Genomic DNA, 12,763 nt, shown 5'->3' with positions numbered 1-12,763 from the left:
TTACGACACCCACGGGAAGAGAGGGGGTGGCTATATTCTTTAGTACCGTAGCCACACAGTACAAATATAAAATATAAAATAAGTAAAATATATGCGCAACAAACGTATTTATTTACGCCATCACATTGGAAACCTCTAAAACTATCAATGTTCCTCTACTATATTATGCATGTATTATACTTATAAACTCTGGAATCACTCTACTAAAGAAAACCGTATTAAAATCCGTTGCGTAGTCTTAAAGATCTAAGCATATAGATAGCGGGAAGCGACTTTGTTTATACTATGTAGTGATAAGACATCTATAACCGAAGATCTATGTAAGATTACTGGTGGAGGCTGGACGAGGGCTGCGGAAAACCGGAATGTCTGGCACGAACTTGGAGAGGTCTATGTCCAGCAGTGAACTGCAATAGGTTGATGTAGTAGATGTATCAGGTCAGTTAGTAAATAACCACCCTAGGACTAGGAACTTACCCTTAGTCGGGAGTCCAGAAACACAATACATAAGCATAAACGTTCAGACCACGACAAACATATGTATGGCCAACAAACAAACAATTTAACATTTTATATGATCATTAAATGCGTCTATAGAGTCTTAATTTACTGCAACATAAACTTGTTTCCACTTAATTTAATAATCCATAGGCGTAGCACTATTTATATGTGAATAATTATTTATCTATATAAATAAAATTATATAGGTATGTCTGTGCGCGTATCACGGAATAATTATTAAATAGTTTTTCAATAAAATAATACACTTCGGTTGCTGATAAATTTATCTGACATACAAGGATATCTACGAGATTAAAAGATTCTGATAGGAATTTCGTTTTTACCATCAAAATTAAATTTTGGTAGGGCACAGCAGGTATATCCTGCTCAAAATCTGGAGCAGCCCGTTTGGGGAAGTACTTCGAACGTAACCCGCACCGCTAAGTAACAATGATCTGTGTTCCTGTGAAGTGTGTAAGGTGGCCAGAGCTCTAGGGAGAAGTCAGGTGTGGGTTCGGAAAAGCGCTTATGATGCTTCTGGTGTTTGCTGGAGTTGCAGGGGTTTATGGGTTACGATAATCGTTGCCAGCATGTTGGCCAACCTAGTTGTATTAAAAAAATAATTTCATCTGTCAGATATTTTTATTTACAAAATGTGAATCTAAATATTGTAGTTTATTATTAATAATATTTCGATAAGTTTATTTAATGTATTAATGCTATTAAAGTTTTAAGAAACGAGTTTTATTAGCAGTATGTGTTTATTTATGTGTAAATTAAGATCTCAGAGAAATTTTGTAGATAAAGCATATTTTTGCGTTTGATCTTTTTGATATTGTTTCTTCTGTATATTAGTAGTAGTAGTATACTTGAAAACCTGTCATTAGACAAATGTTGTCCTTTATTTTTTTAACTATTGTTATTTGTTGTTGCTTTTCAAAATATTAAATAAATATTAAACTCTGTCGTAACACAGACAAAGTCACAAGTACCAGCTAGTAGTTCTTAGTAGCACTTAATCTAATAAATAGTGGTAGGGGAACACCGGGCAAGACGGGGTGGTGGGCAAGATGGGGCATCAGGCTTTTCAGGAGATTTAAATTGATCAATCTCATTCGCTCTACCATCTCGCTACTGGCCGCCACGACAGCTCTTAGTCACACGAGTACTAACATAGCGGCTATTCATTTGTTTTAGTTATCGTCGAAAAGTAGATTTCGTTTGTTCGTATTAAAATTTCTTATATGTACGTTTCGTAGTGCATGAAACTTGTATTTGGTGAATTTTAAGCGGCACCTCGGTTAATCCTATCTACAGTACATTGCAGTAACGGGTAATAACTTGTTTTGTTATGAAACATTATTCAATTTTTTTTTTGTTTGAATATTAATTTTGAAACGAATCAACGGGCAAGATGGGGTATCTGATACCACATATTGCCTGACACGATTTTGATTATTTATATTTTTTTATATATTGTTTTAGGATGGTTTATATTTTAAAAAAGTCATATGTGTTTATAAAAGAAACTCAGGAAGAGGAAAACAGTCAAGGGAAGCACTGAATAAGGCGATAGAAGTTGTTTTGAAGCGAGGAATGGGATATATGTTGACTGCAAAATTTTTCTTAGTCCCACAAACTACATTGGAATGAAAGGTAAAAAAGGCTAAAAAAGAATGTAAAGGTACCTTTGGGTACCAGTATTTTCGCAGAAAGAAGAAGAGGATGAGCTTGGTGGATTATTTACTAGACATAGAAATCGGTTTTTTTTTAACTGTAGATACTGTGGCAGCACCTCTTACAACAACAGCAACGAGCACTGCAGTTGTTGTTACAGATCCTGCTACTTCAACAGTTGTGACAACTAGTGCAACTGAAATTAACACATATTTAAATTTGAGTCCTTCCCCTAGATTTTCTTATTGGCCTAATTTAGTGCATTAGCCAGCCCAAAGCAACTATTGCCTCTGCGAAAAAACGCGATAAAACTACTATCATAACCTCTTCACCCTATAAACAGAAGTTGTTAAGAGTTAAGTTAGAAGAATTTATTTTAAAAAAATGTGAAAGAAAAGTTAAAAAAGCAAAACAAGGAAATCAGACATAGAAAAAAGGAGCGAAAACAGAAAAAGGAAGAGAAACAAAACCTATTTCAAGACTAAAGCCACAAAGAAATATAATCCAAAGAAACGTATTAGACAGTCGTCTTCTGAAAAGAGTGATGTTGAAACCGAAAACATCCATGCCTACATTCTACAGGGTTATATTTCGACTCCAAGAAAGGTTGGATTGCTTATTCTTCTTGTGGTAAATGGTTACATTACGGCTGCGCAGGAGTGGATGATAATGATGCCGAAGCAACATTCATTTGCGAGTTCTGCACTCCTGAATAGTCGAGAGAATGGCCATACCCCATCTTGCCCATTAGGCTCACCCCATCTTACCCGACCTATCGGGCATGATGGGGTGATATGTCATATTTTAGATTTTGTTATATTATTAACAATTCTATGGTGCTGTGTTCCTGATTTAAATTTAATATGTAAGATTGATAACTACAAGCCTGATTAAGAATAAACATGATTATGAAACCATGAACCCCTACGATTTCTGGAGCTTTAAACCTTAACTACCCCATCTTGCCCGGTGTTCCCCTACGTATTTTTGTATGTTTGTTTAAATATTAAGAATTGCCAATAAGATTTAGACTAGCTGGGCCCCACGGTTTCACCTGCGTTGATTTAAAGTAAAAATAACCTTCCTTCTTCTTAAAGCATACTTAACCTTCCTTTTTAAATAGTTTAAATTTTTTAGTTGCGAATGACTCTAGACTATTAATAGTAATAACTAATCATCATTACTGTCCTTGCTGTAAATTTTATCCCTATGTTTTTAGTGAGACATAGAGGGGACAATTTGTATCTATTTTTTTTCTGTTGTATGCTACGCTGTTATTCTGTAATTATTTCTGTACCGTTCTCCAAATAAATAAATAAATAAATGCCGGTAGAGCAAGCAATTATCTATAAAATTATATATAATTTATGTGGTATAATTGTGATTTTTTTTTCTAAAAAGGGAGGCAAACATCTTAACCTTAGCGTATTAATATATATGATAAGTCTTGTTTGTTATTAGACTGTGTTTTAAAAGATATATAAAGAATTGGCTGTAAAGCACCATGCTACGACACATTGTAGGAGAGTAGATGATATTAAAAAATTTAATGAAAGTCGAAATTAATAGCGAGTGCAGTCTGAGGGAAAGTCTAGTGTTAGCAATAATATGATATTGATTTAATATGTGACGTGAATACTCAATTAAAATCTTTAAGATTTATTTTAGACATCTCAATTTATCTTAATTAGCAAACACAATATTACTAGCGTTTTATTTTTATTACTTCGATTCTGCATGTGGTACTGTGTTTTTATAGCAATTAAATAAAAATTTAATTATTTAAGTATGGTTAAAAATGACTTATAAATCATTATTTTACTAAGTAAGCTATACTTAGCTTTATTATTAATTAATTAACTAATTATAGTTAATGCGATGCTACCACTGATTCGGAATGCGGATTTTAATATAAATAGGTCGGAAAACAATCGTACGGCTATGGTTGTAAAGCGATTTCCGTAGCCTATAGACGTTACAATACCAGAAGCATCACATGCGCTTTGCCGACCCAGTCCCCAATCCCCCCAGGAGCTCTGGTCAACTTACTCACCAACAAGAACACAATACTGCTGGAAAGCAGTATTTTTTAGGTGAGTGTGTACGTCTTTTGTAAGTTCTAGGTACAACCCCAGTCGGGCTGCTCCATATAGTAAGTAGGAAATTTCCTGCGACGAAAACAACTGAGGTAGGGCACAGCAGGAAATTTTCTGCTCAAAATATGGAGCAGCCCTACATGGGTAGTAGTAGTAGCTCGACCTTACAGAAGACCACAGCTAAATAATACTGTTTTCAAGCAGTGTTGTGTTCCTGTTGGTGAGTAAGGTGACCTGAGCTCGTGGGGGTACTTGAGTATGGGGTTGACAACGCTTTTGCGATGCTTGTGGTGTTGCAGACGTCTATAAACTACGATAATCGCTTACCATCAGGTAAACCGTACGCTTGTTTGCCGACCGACCGGAAAACAGAATCACCCCTAAAACGGATCAATCAATTTTCTTGTTGTGGCTTTGTAACGTTAAAGCACCATGGTTAAAATAGCGATTATGTGTTAGATACCATGTAACACACAGATCACCCCCGTAACATGATCTACTTAATGCTTAGGTTTTTGCCTAGACTACGCAATTCTAGTAATCTAATGTAATTCAGACTAAAGCTCGGGTTATTTCAGACAATGAATTTTGTGGGGCTTCTATTTCAGTTTGTTGATTTTTTTTTTCATTAATCCAACCTTAATGTAATTTGTCGCCTGAAGTAATTTTATATGTGCATATATTTTTTTTTAATATATACGCACATATAAAATACAATTTAAAGTTGCTGATGTTTGTGCATGAAAAATATTTAGGAAAACCGAGTTGAATAGCAGGAGTCTTTATGAGAATTCTTTATGATTCAATCAATCAATCATTACAGCCTATACAGTCCACTGCTTGACATAGGCCTCCACAAGTTTACGCCAAAAATAACGTGAACTCATGTGTTTTGCCCGTAGTCACCACGCTGGGCAGGCGGGTTGGTGACCGCAGTACTGGCTTTGTCGCACCGAAGACGCTGCTGCCCGTCTTCGGCCTGTGTATTTCAAAGCCAGCAGTTGGATGGTTATCCCGCCATCGGTCGGCTTCTTAAGTTCCAAGGTGGTTGTGGAACCTTGTTATCCCTTAGTCGCCTCTTACGACACCCACGGGAAGAGAGGGGGTGGCTAAATTCTTTAGTGCCGTAGCCACAGCACTTATGCTTATGCACTACTTACACTCTTTATGATTAGATGACAGGTAACAATTACTTTTAAATTTTTTATCTGTCTATTTAACTATCAATCTATTTACATGTTTAATTTCACGATTCAGTCTGTGGTATGCCCCTGCTGGGCATAGGCCTCTTTCTCCATATAGGAGAAGTTTCATAGCTTAACCCACCACGCTGCTCCACGGGTTGGTGGATATGCTCCCTACTATGAGTGAGTATTGCTATGAAATTTGTATTATAATAACCGAGACTGACAAATTAATGTGTTCTCCGAGGTACTTTAGGAAGACTCACAAGGCCAGCCAACCAGACCTGAAAGATATATTTGTACAATTCCATATATCCATCTCGGGCGGTAATCGAACCCGCAATCGCCGGCCCGTGAGCGCCTACACGGCACACGCACAACTTCACCGGAGTCATCATTTCAGCCTACCATAATAAACCTTCAATAATAAGCTAATCTAGAGACAAAATAATGAAATTTCCAGTTTTGTTTCTATTTACCCCGCGATTTCTATTCACCCCATTTTACGGTAATACAGATTAATAATAATATAATATCATTTAATAAATATCAGTAAATCAGTGAAAAATTTGAAATACGTTGCCAGAAATAATAAAAGTATTGTTTAATTTGATTTTAATAAAAGTATTGTTAATTTTTCACTCACACAGTATTGTTAGAGTTGAGGGTTGCAGTCCACTGCTACCCATAGGCGTCCACAAGTTACCGCCCAATATAGCGCGAGCTCATGTGTGTTGCCCATAGTCACCACGCTGGGCAGGCGGGTTGGTGACCGCAGGGCTGGCTTTATCGCACCTAAGAAGCTGCTGCCCGTCTTCGGCCTGTGTATTTCAAAGCCAGCAGTTAGATAGTTATCCCGCCATCGATCGGTCGGCTTCATAAGTTGTAGTGGAACTATGCTATCCCTTACTCACCTCTTACGACACTTACGGGAAGAGAGGGGGTGGCTATATTCTTTAATGCCGTAGCCACACAGCACCGGAGTCACGTCATTATTTTTAATCTCGTACCATCCAAAATATGTTACACAAAATTGGTCGCGGTTTTTATTGTTAGGTCTTTGAGGTCAAATTTAAATCTGGTGTCATCATCTAGAGACTTAATCAGCCTGAAAACTGCATGACTGCTTAATCTATTGTTAAAAGCACTCTCCTTCATATTAGGAGGGATCATTACTGCATGTAAGTATATAAGGAGACAAATGGTAATTAATTTTTTTGTGTATTTGTTGTGTATGATGTTGTGTGCTTGTAATCAGGTGGACCGGAAACTTGTTTAGAGCTTCTAAATATAGCGTAGGCTATAACCCTTCTCACTATAACTTTTAGTAGTGACACAGTTGATAAAAATAAAAATATTAAAAAAAAATACAGATAATAAACACAGGTGTACGTCCATTCATATCATGTCAGTTATCAATAATAACATAGAAAAAAAATATATAAATAAACTTAACAAAAAAATATACCAAATAACTCCTGGTCACAGATAAAACGCGCAGTCACGCACAAAAACTAACGAACATGTCTTAAAATTCCTAAATACCGTGTCCACAAACAATGCTATTATTCCTATGAAAATAAAATGTTACTCCATTGCTACGAATTAAAAAAAAAAACTGTACCGTAGACAAGGCGGCGCGACGGGTTCATTTTGAAAATAGAGCACAGTAGGGCTGGCGATCTACGGGTGTGAAATATACTCGATATTTTCAACCCACTTGGTTATATCTGTATAATATAAAATATAGGAAGTAAGAACGCGTGAAACGTTTTCCAACAACTTTAAAAAAGAAGTAGGTTCTCAATTTGACTATATTTTTTTATTATAATTTTATATTTTTATAGTAAAATAGGATTCGCATACCTGTGTAGAATAAAAGTCTCTTAATTTAATTAAAAAAAATCATAATATAATAAAAACATAGTAAATAAATAGCCTTTTCGGATGAGTATTGTAAGTAACATTGTGACACGAGAATTTTATATATAAGATTAGATTTAATACCTAAATCTATAATTAATTAATATATTGAGATAAAACTTTTTTTTTCTGTCATTAGTCACAGCTAAACGTGTCAGCCCTGACATAGACACGGATGTGACGCGTCACAAAAAAGCGCGCACAAAATATTTTGATATTTGACAACTGTCAGAGTGGATTTGATCAATATCTATTTATTTATTCAAATGCTTAAGTTACTGATTCACGGCGTGCCCTGGTAGCTATTGTTTGGACTCCGATCTCACTGAGATTGGACGGGCCTTCCAACAAAGATGACACTTTTAATTGCATAAGCGTATACTATATCTACTAAATAATGCATTCAGCTTTGCCTATGACTAAATCAAAACAAATGTAAGTAATGCAGGTTTCCTCAATGATTAAAATTTAAATTAAATCAAATAAAAAAATTATTTATTCAAAAAGGCTATAAAGACACATTTGATTTGTTGAGACCTTCGTTTCGCCGAAGAAATCGTTATCTTGTGAATGATAAAAATCGGTTTTCGATTAAATTGAAAATCATGAAAATCGGTGCACCCAGTAAAAAGTTATGCGGATTTTCAAGGGTTTTCCTTGATTTCTCTGAGAACCCACGATCAGATCCTGGTTTCCTTTTCATGGTACCACACTTAGGATATCCCCTTTCCAAAAAAAAAGAATTATCAAAATCGGTTCATAAACGACGAAGTTATCCCCGAACATACATAAATATATATATAATCGAATTTAGTAAACTCCTCCTTTTTTGACGTCAGGTAAAAAAGTCGCTCAACGAGCAATAGGGCTATCCTTGGATCTCTTTCAAAGATAGGATCAGAAATTAGATTATCGGTGAGAGAACAAAAGTAATTAACATAGCCCGCAGAATTAGCCAGTTAAAGTGGCAATGGGCTGGTCACCTATGTCTCAAGACCCATGGCCGCTAAAGCAGACGCGTAATGGAGTGGAGACCGTGTCTTGGCAAACGCATCAATTGCGGGACGTCCTTTGGCCCGCTGGACCAACGATCTGCGTAAAATTGCCCGTGGAGGCTGGGTGGGGATTGTGGCAAACCGGTATGCTTAGTTGAACTCGAAGAAGCTTTTGTTCAGCAGTTGACCGCAATTAGCTGAAGAGAAAAAATAGAGAGTAGTGAAAATTTGGACCTTTGTAGGTCTTCCTGCTGTACCTGGGAGTGTACTAAAAACTTTTAGTCCAACTTTTTGTACACCTGATAAAGTTCTTTAGTCTTGATGAAGGTATCATACCGCAGTGGAGCAGCGTACCGGATTAAGTTCTAACTTTTCACTCACACAGTATTGGAATCCTTTACTTTATTTAATATGTTATTTTATTTTATTTTTATTTGGGAAACATACAATTTTATATTACATTATTATATTATGACTAATTACAATAACTGAAATCAATAAGGTTTCCACTATTAGCTAATACAAACAACAGCACTATAACATTGCGTAAAACATATTCTTTGGGAAAAAAATTAAACAAAACAAAATGGAGATTTTTTTTTGTTTAGTGTAAAAGAAAGAAAAAATTTCTAATCTAAGTAGGCGTATATTTAAGCAATGCGTTATATTTTTTAATAAGTTCTTTCTATTTATTATTTTTTTAACTAAAATACATTTTATGTTATTTTGGTTTAAGTATCTGTAGCTAGTGTTAGTGAAACCCGACAAAGATTATATATTTTTTCTGTTCTGTACGATACTTAATTTTTTGGTACAAATTGTTTATCAATATGTAATATGTATATTATCTACATCTCTTATGTCAGTACCTCCCCGTGCACGGTCGGTTAGTTCACGTTGCAGTGCCTCAGGCTATATCACATTAACAGATCTCATTAAAGACATTTAAAAATAGTGCTGTGCATCGCTATCGATACGTGTTATACAGTATGTTGATTTTCTATAGGTTTAATCATCGATTTTTGTAAAGTGTGTGGGTAGTAATTTTTGGTGCCACTAGATTACCGAACACAGTCCTCCTGATGCTACGTACAAAACAATAACAAAATGATATGCACGGGAACCGTACCTTTTTACAGTAAGTAAATTCCTTATTTTTTAAGGAAGTAAATTTCTTTGTTTCAGCAAAAAACAACAAGTTTGCATTTCATAAATTAACAATTTAAAATTAAGATTTAAAGTTATTTTTTTGTTTTTTAAAACACCCTCTACGCGATATGTCGACGTCGGTACAGTAGTAGGGCTTCGTCACTTCGCGGCTTCGTCTACTATCGATCGAGGTCGCAGGTTCGAGCCTCGGGCAATTTTGTCTATGTCTAACTTAATTAGTCTTCTGTATTGTTTGATGCACTAAAGAGCATTTTAAGTGAAACGCTTAATATAATTTGTGATATATCAATTTATAATTTTAGGAAATCTAAATAAAATCTGACTTGTCGTATCGTTTTCAGCGAACTAATATTTTGAGTTATTTTTTAGAGTTATAGTAACTTTTAAGCCTTGATACTGAAGATTGGACAAAAAGGCCATGTGCCAATGATGCTAAAATTTAACAAAAATGGGACCCTACAAACGGATTTCCGGGAGGGCTACCTCTAAGAGTGTATAGTATATTAGATAGTATAGTAGAGTGTGTAGTATAAAGGCATCTTGCCTAATGTCAATAGAAATGAGAGAAACTTTCTCTGGTAGGAGTTTTTAAGCTATGTAGTCAAGCGATGAAGTAGTGCTAGATTAAGCTAATACTAATGGTTTTTTTTTATAAGGGGGTTGTTTGATTGTTTGACTTACCTACGAGTAAAGACTTACAAGTTGGTCAGAGCGTAAAAATATCAACCGGGCACTTGTTATCTTTGCATTGGTGGCCTTTGTTGCGTACCATGATTCATTCACTGCTATTACCATAATCATTAGAGTGTCGCTATGGAATAATTATACCATTTGGTTAACATGTTAATTGCTGAGGATTCTCGTAGAGATGCACTGTATTAACAAAGGGTAGAGGTAATTGACAAAGAGATTGAGGGTAGGTTCAACAAATCTCGGTGTTACAGGCGTCCATTAGCTAAGGTAAAACCACTAACCACCAAGTGATACAAAAAAATTGACAACAATTTAATTATTTTCCGATGGTTTCTCTACGTTTCAGTAATTTTTCCATAATTAGCCAATATTTGTTTTTTGCAGCTAAGCCACCTGTTGACAAATGCTTTCACTGACATAACAGTTCTTTAATCTTGCGTTTCACATAGCATATAATAAATTCCGTGCCATCTACCTTTACTTAAAGTGGTTCCGATATCAGTGTTATACCTTATATGACCTTCAGCGTTTTGCTATCCGTCACGATCCGTATAATTCAGTAAGTAAGTTATTCTATTCGATATAGTTTTTGCTACGATAATATTGTCGCTGTCGCTGCTGTCTGCTCCCTGTCACTGGAGGGATTCTGTTGCCTGGAGATCCAGGACCCTCCAATTCAAGCAGCTGAAGGTTCCCGAATTCAGGAATTTGGTCAGTATTGCACCCCCAAGTGCTGAAGCCGACATAAAGTCTAGGATTGCTTACCCGGGCGTCCTGGATATCACCCGTAAATGGGTTCCCCTGCTATACCAAAAAAAAAAACCTGCAAAGATGTGTAATGACTCGTTTTTATCTGTGAATTTTCTGTAGAGCCTACCCAGTCTAGGTATGAGGGAATAATAATCTATAATAGAAGTGCAATTTGTGTAATTTTTTTTCTACCAAGTAAACCTTCTTGATGGACCCCAGTCTATTTGCCTTATAGTTTGGAGGTTTATATTTATTTATTTCATATATACAAGTTTACAGAGCTTTACTCCAGATACAAGTCAATCAAAAAAAAAAAAAATAAACGCAAAAACACAGGTATGACAAATGAAGAAAATAATGATAAATGTAGAATTAAAAATATACAATCTTATCAAAATACAATAATTAAATTTTACAATGTCAATAAAAATATACTCAGTGGATAATATTAAAAGAAATAAATATTAATAATTTGGTTGAGAAATTCATATGTAGAAATTACAATATACCTACAACAATGTCAAAATACAATATCTAGTTAAAATTCAGAATTCTGTTTATAAAAATATACTAGCCGACCTGGCGAACTTCGTACCGCCTTATTTTTTTTTTTACTTGAGTATATATCGAAATAAAATATAGCCTATCTTTCAAGTTAGATCAAACTGCATACGGTGTGCAAATTTGATTAAAATCGGTTGATTAGTTTAGGAGTCCATTGAGGACAAACATTGTGACACGAGATTTATATATATTAAGATTAGTGTCAGTATATTAGATGTCAAAACAAAAAAAAAACCGTCAAAATTATAAAAATAAAATATTACTAATGTCAGGATTAAATTATACAATAAAATTAATTTATAAAGATATTTATAGCTATTTTTACAGAAAACAGAAATCTTATCGGCAAATAAGTCTATGTCCTGACAATGAGTGATCAAATCACTGATCAAATGTAGAGCGCGTATTGTTGGGGCGTGTGCCGCGTACCGCGGGCGGGTAGCTGGCTTGTGCAGTAAGCGCGGTCGACGCCGCGGTGCGACAATTCCAAGATTATTTTGGGGAATACGCGAAGGAACTAGAATACTTAAGCTCTCCAAAAATACTGGACTATCTTCTTTGTTATGTAAAATGCGTATATAGTGCATGTAATTATGTATTAAGAGAAGTAGTTTAAGTCTAAGACATAGCGTTTCAAGCCCTACCATACCATACACGAATAAAGATTGTTAAAGATAAGGATAGTACCCATACAGACGCTTGCACAAATATCGAGCAAATTTCCGCTAAACTCGTTCAACAGTAATATTCTGTTTATCTGCATGATGATAGCCGCATATTCAAGTTTACTACGAACGTAGCAATTAAACAGTATTCTAGCTACATTTAAGTTACCAAACTGCGAAGAAGTTCTTATGATAAAACCAAGGGACTTGTTGGCAACCTCATAAATATTAGTTCACATTCACGAAAGTCAAAATTACTATCCAATGTCAATCCAAGATCACGAATAGAATTAACTCTTTCCAAAGGAGATCACATAATTTATACACTACCTGGATGCAGTTGCGTTTACAAGTAAAAGTAATGGATTTGCATTTGTCAATTCAAGAGAATTTCTACTACTCCACTCTGGCAACTGCGTCAATATCAACCTGTAAGGCTTGTGCATCAACTGCATCGGTAATTCCCATGTATAATTTCAGGTCATCAGCAAAAAGAAGACATTGTGCAGTTTAAACAACATCAGGGGGATCATTGATCATAATCA

This window comes from Melitaea cinxia, chromosome 28 (assembly GCF_905220565.1).
Source record: "Melitaea cinxia chromosome 28, ilMelCinx1.1, whole genome shotgun sequence".
Lineage (NCBI taxonomy): Eukaryota > Metazoa > Arthropoda > Insecta > Lepidoptera > Nymphalidae > Melitaea > Melitaea cinxia.
Note: the sequence above shows the minus strand (reverse complement) of the source record.